The 9,265-nt window shown below is 37.4% G+C and overlaps 2 long non-coding RNA genes across 2 annotated transcripts; both read right to left on the bottom strand.

The window, feature by feature from the left end:
* Nucleotides 1-967: 967 nt before the first annotated feature.
* LOC127534638 (uncharacterized) lies at nt 968-2,522 on the bottom strand. The gene is made up of 2 exons (XR_007942866.1): nt 2,282-2,522; nt 968-1,127 (listed from the first exon to the last, which is right to left on the bottom strand). It is a non-coding gene; the product is annotated as an uncharacterized LOC127534638 (long non-coding RNA).
* Nucleotides 2,523-3,474: 952 nt separating this feature from the next.
* Nucleotides 3,475-6,922, bottom strand: LOC127534637 (uncharacterized). The gene is made up of 7 exons (XR_007942865.1): nt 6,784-6,922; nt 6,603-6,697; nt 6,448-6,495; nt 6,160-6,368; nt 5,285-5,465; nt 4,605-4,775; nt 3,475-4,518 (listed from the first exon to the last, which is right to left on the bottom strand). It is a non-coding gene; the product is annotated as an uncharacterized LOC127534637 (long non-coding RNA).
* Between the last annotated feature and the right edge of the window lie 2,343 nt (nt 6,923-9,265).

The following is a 9,265-nucleotide window of genomic DNA, read 5'->3' as shown; positions in this document are numbered from 1 at the left end:
GTAAAATATATAGTACTACTAAATGGAAGAATTTGTTGTGCTGAAGGATCTGTTTGGAGACTTAAAAACATAATGTTTGGACTCATCAAAAACCTGACAACAGTTTGCATGACTGCTTTTGAGTTCAGACAACTTCTTAGAAAATTATGTTCAACGAACAAAGTTCAGTGAGTTAAAGGAATTAGATTTTCCTCGACAATTGCAGGAATTTTGAATTTTTTCAGTGATTGGTGGCATAAACATGTTTTTAAGGTGGGTAATTCCGAAAAATTAAGTTTTTTTTTAACAAATGTTTACATGTTATTTCAAGGGTGCTGTACTTAAGCATAACAGAAGTTTAAAAAAAAAAAGCTTCTCCAATGTTTAGGAGGTAGAGGAATTTACCTGAAATCCTGAACTCAAAGCAAAATTCAGTTATAAAACCAGGTTCATGAAGTTACTTCAACTTGAATTTAGTTTTAAATCAACTAAAATCAGATATTAAAAAACTCAAAACATGACATTGGTGCAACATTATTAAACAGCAGAAACATAAATAAATGCAGCTTAAAAGGTTGAGCTACATCCGTAGGCTGGACTTTTAATCTTTTAAACTAATGAACTCATAAGAGTGTATTTTATAGAACTGGATTATACTTTGGTAAGCATTAACGTGTTGATATTAATTTTGCAGCTGGTAAAGCCGAGGTTGGTTTTCATTTGTATTTACTTTAGATCACCTGCTGTTTGTTGGCTCTATTTTGAATTATTAATCTGTAAAGCAGCTCTATAATAAATGTAAAATGTACGTCATCCTCTAAAATGTGTAGGTGATGTCTTTTACAAGTCTTGATAACATTTTAGTTTCTCTGCATCTATAGAACCAACCGTGATTCAAATTGAAGCTGAAACTTGTGTTTACATTTGCTGCTTTGTGTAAATAACTCATTAACCAGGATGTACCTGAAAATGTGACCAGTAAACAATCTATAAATGATTGCATTTATTATAATGAAGTTTTATTTTTGAGGAGGTCTGGATCCAGCCCAAGCTCTCTATGAAGACGAGGAAAAACTTCCTCATGGGAAGAAACCTCGGGAAAGGCAATTCAAAGAGAGATCCCCTTTCCACGGACGGCTGGCTGGAGGCTGCAGGAGAGAAGGAAGAAAAAAACAACTTGAGTTCTTCTGGTTGAACCGAAAACAGCATTAGAGCAGCATTAAATGTTGATTCTACTCCTGTATGTCTGTGGAGGATCCATGTGGATGAGCAAAGTGTAACACTGGTTTTATATCTTCTACGTCTGAGAGGATGTGAAGTCCTGTGTGACGTCAATGTCAATGACAGACAACTTATACTTCCTGTATTGGTGAGTACATAAGACATACATTTTGGAAAATGATGGTTAAAGACGAAAGGAGATGACAGTACGACTTTTAGACTTTCAGCATCTAAAAGTACAAACGAGTCCTTGAAATGTAACTTTGGTCATTTTCCAAAGTCCACAAGAGCTTGTGCAGACTTTGGCAGATATGATGTATACGTTTAACATTGACATGTATGTTCGGTTTGGAATGTTCTGGCAACTTTCAGCGTCTACCAGAGTATATGCAGACTTGAGTGATGTAAATTTCAATGACGGCACGACTTATACTTTCCGCATTGTCGAGTCTGTAAGGTTACATGAGATATACTTTTCAATACTTAATAAATATCCAAGAGTCCACACAGACATGGAAAGACTGCATTACAACATAAACCTTCCTACAAGCGAGTCTGAGAAACATAAATTTCATCATCTTCCAAAGTCTGCTGAATATGCACTGACTTAGGAAGATGATGGTACGACATTTACCTTCATCATCGACAAGTACTTAAGAATTCGTAGACTTCGTCACCTCCCAAAGTCTACAAGACTTCATGCAGACTTGGGAAGACGACGGTACAACTTGTTCTTTCTGCATCGATGAATACATGAAGGTCCGACTGAAACTCTCTTGTCTCCCCAAGTCTGTGAGAGTTAATGCGGCCTTGGAAAGACACGACTACGTAAATGTAGCAATTTTCTAAATCCACCAGAGTTCGTGCAGACTTGGGACGATGGCAGTTTGACGTATACTGTAAAACTTGACTTAATACGATACAAGTGCGTCTGCATAGCGTAAATAAAGGCTGATGGTACCATGTATACTTTAAACATCCACAAGGATCTAAGGTTTGGTAAATTGCTGATAAATAGTTTACAATGTACTTCTCTGGTGTGAAGTAAAACCCCAGAAACAGGATTCTCCAAACAGCCTACCTCGGCCTCCGCCTCCTCCAGCAAACCTCCGCTGCCCTCCAGAGGCAACCGGTCTCTCCAGAACCAGGATCAGCTTGAATACTCCTCCTGCCACATCTATGGAAAGGACCTTCCCATTCTGAAAAATGAAACACAAGGAATGCAAGGTGAAAGTACTGAAGCTCCACAGGAGAATGTTCCCACAACTCTGGATAAGATGTTGTTTTCCTATCAACAACCATCAATACCTTCAAAAAAACCCATGACTTTGCCACAAAAGTTTATTATCCACAACATGAAATAATATATATTATGCATACTCGCAAGGAAATAATGTTTCAACACATCATCCACATGTGTAATATATTGTTCAAAAGATACTTACAAACTACCGTAAATCAAAATTGATTTAAGGTATGCCTACAATGCCATGCTTACTCGTAGCATTTAGGATGTAGTTTGTAAGTATCTTTTGAACAATATATTACACATGTGGATGATGTGTTGAAACATTATTTCCTTGTGAGTATGCATAATATATATTATTTCATGTTGTGGATAATAAACTTTTGTGGCAAAGTCATGTTTTTTTTGAAGGTATTGATGGTTGTTGGTTGTTTTTTCACCACTAACTCTTTGAGTAGATCAAATACCGGGCTTTGCAAAAGTTCTGTTACATGGTTTCATGATCTTTAGAGATGTTTACATGTCGGAGTGAAAAATTCCATTAAATAAACTGAAAGTTCTGCCTTATAGGCAGGTGTCCTTAATACAATTTTTTTTCTCCGGTGAAGTTGTATCAAGATGGAAGTCAAAAGAGTTGAGATATCTGCTCTCCTTTGTGCTGAACATCAGCCGGATGACCGTCCACAGAGTCGCGGAGAGGCTAAAGAATGGTGAAGATCTTTCAGGTCTTCCTCATTCTTGAAAGATCACTGAAAGATCTTCACCATTCTTGAGCCTCTCCGCGACTCTGTGGACGGTCATCCGGCTGATGTTCAGCTGCTTGGCTCTGTCAGACTTGTTGTGGCCAGCATGAAGGAGAGCAGATATCTCAACTCTTTTGACTTCCATCTTGATACAACTTCACCGGAGGAAAAAAAAATTGTATTAATGACACCTGCCTATAAGGTAGAACTTTCAGTTTATTTAATGGAATTTTTCACTCCGACATGTAAACATCTCTAAAAATCATGAAACCGTGTAACAGAACTTTTGCAAAGCCCGATATATTGATATTTAACTATAAAACTAAGCTATTACAAGTTTTACTGATTTTTCATATTTTTTACACGTGACCAAAAGCGCTACACTTGTGTGAATCTTCAAAATATTACAAGAATATGAAGCACTTTGACCCCAAAGTTGAAACTTCTCACACTTAAAGCTTATCATGGTATAAAACTATGGTAGAGATTTTAAGATCCTGAACAACTGAGCTCATTAGATTTTAGTGCATTGAATAGAGGTCATTTTTGTATAAAATCAAAAAATGTAATTTTCGAAAAATGTATTCCTCAGTTACCATTCACACTATTCTCAGTCTGAAAGCATTTCTGATTGCTGAATAGTCATAACATTTGATATGAGAAGCTTCTTTTCTATAGTCCAATCCCTATTTCTGCAAAATGCATAAATATATACCATCAATTTTGAAAAAAATTAGGCTTACAGCCATTTTGAGAGCTTGATAGCACAGTAACTAAAAGACATGCGACCTTGATGATGACAAAAATGGATTCTACAGGAAAAGTTAGGCCTAGATGTATAATATCAGAATTCTGAGATAGAAAAAAACAAAAGTTATTGATCCTCCAACATGGCTGATCATGCTGTGGTAGAAAACGTCAATAAAAACCCTTAATTTTCTATGTGCTGTAACTTCCAAAGTATTAGAGTTTTGTAGCTAAAATTTGGGATTTCTCAGTTTCTCTGATATGCCTACAAGTGTAATTTTTTTCAGAATTTTCTGAGATGGTGACCTGGGGATTTTTTCTAATTCTGGGTGATTTGGCATGGAATGGCCCTATTGTATTTTAATTTTTTTCAATTCAGTAAATTCTGTCACTTTTGACAAGATGACAAAATGCATTTGGCGTGACCGACATGGGACGATAGTTAAGGTGTATCGTGTTTGTGATGAGGTGCAGTGTGAGTGTGGTGTTTTTATCTCAGCCATGGATGATGAAGGAGCTCCCTCAGTTTGGGCCGATGTTCAGGGACCAGCGTGAAGCACTTCTCTAAGAAATCCCGGCAGTCTGCAGAGAAACAAGAAAGATGAAGGCGACGGCTGCATCCCGTCAAAGAGCAGCTGAACGTCTGCTCACAGGTTTGTTTTTCTCACCTTTGGACACTTTGTCGCTGATCTGCACCCTTTCTCCGAAGTACATGGTGGTCTCAAAGTTAACTCTGTGGGTCATCACAAAAAGCACAATCCCCACCTGATACACCGTGGTGGGCCCGGCCCGGTAGGGGCGGCGGCAGTACCACTCTGGAGGGGCGTGATCGTGAGTGCCTGCAGAACAATAGGGACATGTGGTTTTTGTTGCGTTTTCTTCTGGTTCTTTCCTTTGTTCCAGTTAGAAGAAAAGTTCATGTTCATTGTATGTGTATGTATGTAGATATACAGAGCGGTCCAAAAAGATGTTTCCAGGAGAGTTACTGATGTTTTTGCTGCTTTGAAACATGTTTTAACTTTCAGGGTCAAAGCACATTAATCAGCATCGCTATAATCAGTGAGACATTAGATATGTAGACAGCTGATAAAAGATGCACAAAACTGACTGTGATATTGTAAAATTGGATAAAGATTACAGACGGCAGAGGCGAAAGTAGAAGAGACTGACAAACTTACTTACAAAATTACTTGAGGTAGAAAATAAGATTACATGCAAAAAGAATGGAAAGATCACAGAAGGGAAATAAATCTTTGCAGCTTCAGGTGGTGTTTCCCAATAAATGATAAAATTGTTGAAGTTAAATGAAGATTTTCAAAAAGTCTAGTAACACGTCTTCTCGTCTCACCATAAAATTTGCGATAGCACGATCGCTTCTTTGCAAAACAGCTCAGCCCGAAGTCGATGAGTCGAACACGCGGGACTCCTGATCCGGTCTCGATCAGAATTTTTTCGCATTTAATGTCCCGGTGAAAGATGCCTTTGTCCTCCAGGTCAATGGCAGCATCCACGAGCTGTTTCACAATGATCTGGGACAGACAGAGAAAAGTGATAAATAAAACAGGAAGTGCAAAGACTCTTCAAGTCAACACAAGATGGACCCAAATTAAGATGTTTTCCTTCAAATTTTTGTAACTTCTAAGCAGCACCAAAATTTTGCTTCATTAATGGAGACCAAGGAATGGTAATAGTAACGGTTAATAGATTATGTTTTTATTAAAAAAACATTAAAATGATGTTGACCAATGTGGCAGAAGAAGGTAGGTGGAGTCTCTTACCGTTTAACAGGCAGTTCAGTGTTTGCAAGCAGAGAGCATTGTGGGAGTATAGCGAGCAACGGGCACCATGACAAAGACTACTGTGGTGGTTAATGGATGTCGGAAGGCATTCACATCTTCAGACTGAGCTGAATGATGCTCAGACTGTATTTAAAGCCAGACAGAAGGTTTTTATTCTAAAATCTTTGATAGTGTTCTGCAAAGTTCTTGTAATGTTTTTTGTTTTTCATCTCCTTGAATGTTCTCTCTAAACATAGAAAAATCTTCTCTGCAGACACTATTAGGGAATAATAACCTTAAAATGTTTTCTGAATGTTGCACTGACAACATCCTCCCTTTGTTAACTACATAACCGAATAAATAATGTTTTCTGTATCAGTTATTGATTGATGATGCTGCCCACTATGGATTCAACCTCAGAACCAGGATCTTCCCAGCAGCCTACCTTCGCCTCCTCCTCCAGTAAGGCTCAATTGCCCACCACGTAATCAGTTCTGAGGGAACTGGTCTCTCTAGAACCAGGATCAGCTCTTGGCCCATGTCGTACCAGTCCAGCAGGGATATCGGTGCTGACGTCCTCATCAATCCAGCTGTAGCAGCCTGAATCCTCAGCATAGCAGCTACTTCGATGGAGAGCTTCTCCCTGTTGTGGTCCTGAAACAGGAAACACAAAGTAGGATGAAGGACTGAAGCTCCACAGGAGAACGTGACACCTTCAGGGCTGAACACTCACCACGTGTTTGCACGGCACGTTGTCTTTTGGGATGTGTTCTATCGCCACCTGCGACACACAAACAGCTTTGGTTAGGATTTTATGAATCGAGACGTTTCAGCCTCATACAGGAAAAAGCTGTCATCAATCACATAACAAGTGTTTCTTCATCTTACCGGCAAATCATCCGATTTGCGGCGCCCAGCGAACACAGACCCACAACCTCCAACTCCGAGCTTATGTTGCTGCTCGTATTTTCCATGGAATTGTTCTGAACAGACACAGATTTAGTTTTACTACAACTGTGAGGGACATAAATGACACTTCCTCATTTTTCCAGCACATCTTTCTGCTAACCTCTCTGCTCCTCTTCTGACAGCTTAGTTCTGTGCTGCGCCGGTTCAAGCCTCCTCTTTTTGGACGGAGCTTCAGCAGCATCAGAGGCCTTCCTTTTGTCTCCTCGCTGACTGCAGCCCTCTAGAGGGTCGCTACTGGTCTCTGCGCAGGACAAAGTTAAAGGACAAGAGCAGGGTTTGATGACTGAGTGAGACAACAAGTGTGAAAACACAAAAACAACCATATGACGCACAAAATCACCCAAATGAGACAATAACAATCACATAAATAATCACATATATATTTTTATGTTTTTCTTTGTTGTTGTTTCTAAGTTCACTTTTTGTAATTGATTTCTGGGGATAAAGGGGGAGACATAATAAGACTTGTCTTCTTTCTGCTCCCTTTCATTCTTGTTTGGTGACTCTATTTACATGAAACATAAAACAAACAAACAATAAAGAGGCATAAAATGATTCAAGTGAGTAAAATGGAACAGGAAAATCTTAAACAGATGCAAAATTATCAAAATGGAACCAAAAACAACATGAAAAGACAGAAATTGACCAAACAGACACAAAATGATCAAAATAAACAACAAAATTACCAAAGTAGGACAAAAAAGTAAATCAAGAGCAGCAGGATGACTAAAATGGGACAAAAGACTTTTGAAAGAGAGAGAAAATTTGCATAATGAAACATAAATTGCTCAAAATGAGCAACAATATGAGATAAACCGATGTAGAATGAGTCAGGAAGCCAATAAATGAAACAAAACCATCCAAAGAAAAACTAAACAACATAATAGACGGAAAATTACTGAAGTGAGACACAAAACGAGTCAATAACAACCTTAAAGACGTGCAAAATAATCCAAATAAGACACAGTATGAGCAAAATTAGCCACAAAATGATTATAATGATGCATAAAATGATTAAATGTCAAACATGAAAACTACATTCAGTTGTGCTGCTCTGTACACAATAACAAGTGGTGAGAAAAAGACCCAAACAGTCTACGGAATGATCCAGCAATGTAAGTGAACAGTTCAAATGGGACACAAAGTAACCAGAACGGAACAAAAAAAAAAATCGTACAAAAGGTAGAAAATGACCAAAATGGACATAAAATGTCTAAAAAAAATCAGTGTGGCCAAAATAACCAGAATGGGACCCATAGTCATCAAATAAGGCATAAATAACTCAAAATCATCATGGCACATTTAAAGATCAAAATGAGCAAGGAAATCTTCAAAACTGAACAATTTTTAAGACACAAAAAAGAATCAAAATGAGAACTAAAATGCTCCCAAAAAGCTTACAGAGATGCAAAATAGCCAAAATGGAAGAAAAACCATCAAATTTACCAAATGTCCAAAAGAGACATAGTGTGCCCAAAATGTGCTGAAAAATTTACCAAATTGGAGCAAAAAATACACAAACGGATGCAAAAAGGTGCCACAAAAATGGCCTAAATTTAGCCCCAAATTTTAAAAAAAATATGCTACAAAATGTAAACAATTTGACAAATCTATAGAAATATGCAAAAAACAGAAAATAATGAAAATCAGACGGAAAGCCCATGATGGCTTACAAGACGGTTGAAATGAGGCAGAAAATTACAAAACTGAGACAAAATGGCAAAAAATGGAACAGAAAAGTCATACATGCATTCAAAATAAGACAAAATAATCTAAATTGAGTAAAAACAATGTTTAGGTGAGCAAAATGGAACCAAAACAACATAAAAAAGATCCAAAATAACCAAAATGAAGACACAAAATGAACTGAATTGAACTAAAACCATCATAAATAACTGCAAAATGACTGAAATTAACAACAAACTGACCAAAAGTTGGTGTGAGAGTTATGTGAAAGTCTTAAATCTAAGAAGTCAGTCTGTAATGTGATATCTGGAGCTGAGTTCTTTGCCTGGACTTCTCTTACCCTGAGGAGGCTTCATTTTCCTATCCGAGTCTTTGCTCATGATGTTCTCCAAAGTTTCACTCTTAAAATCTTCACCTGTCTCTTGAGTATCTCCACGGTTTGTGCGTTAAACTGACTTTCTTTAAAAGTTCTTGTTCAGAATATGGAATGTGGCAACAGTTGTTAGGAGTTCTACTCACTGCCATCACATTTAAAAATGCATTTTACTTTCAAAATATTTGTACTCTAAAGTTGAATTTAATATCATCTATAAAATGATCAAAATGAGACACTAAATCACCAATATGAGCCAGAAAATCACCAAAATTAATCACTAAATGACCAATCAGCCAGAAAATTTACCAAAATGAGCCAAAAAATTACCAGATTGGAACACAAAATGACCGACATAAAAGCACAAACTGCAGAATAGAACAAAGCATCAATAACCAAATGCAAAATGAGACAGAAGTGGCCGATATCAGACAGAAAATGACCAAAATGTGACACAAAATGAGACAGAAAATGACTAATATGAGACATAAAGTTACAAAATTGAGACTGAAAGTGAGCAAAA

This window comes from Acanthochromis polyacanthus, chromosome 7 (genome assembly GCF_021347895.1).
Source record: "Acanthochromis polyacanthus isolate Apoly-LR-REF ecotype Palm Island chromosome 7, KAUST_Apoly_ChrSc, whole genome shotgun sequence".
NCBI classification, from domain to species: domain Eukaryota; kingdom Metazoa; phylum Chordata; class Actinopteri; family Pomacentridae; genus Acanthochromis; species Acanthochromis polyacanthus.
The sequence above is the reverse complement of the archived record's forward strand: the minus strand, read 5'-3'. Positions and strand labels throughout refer to the sequence as shown.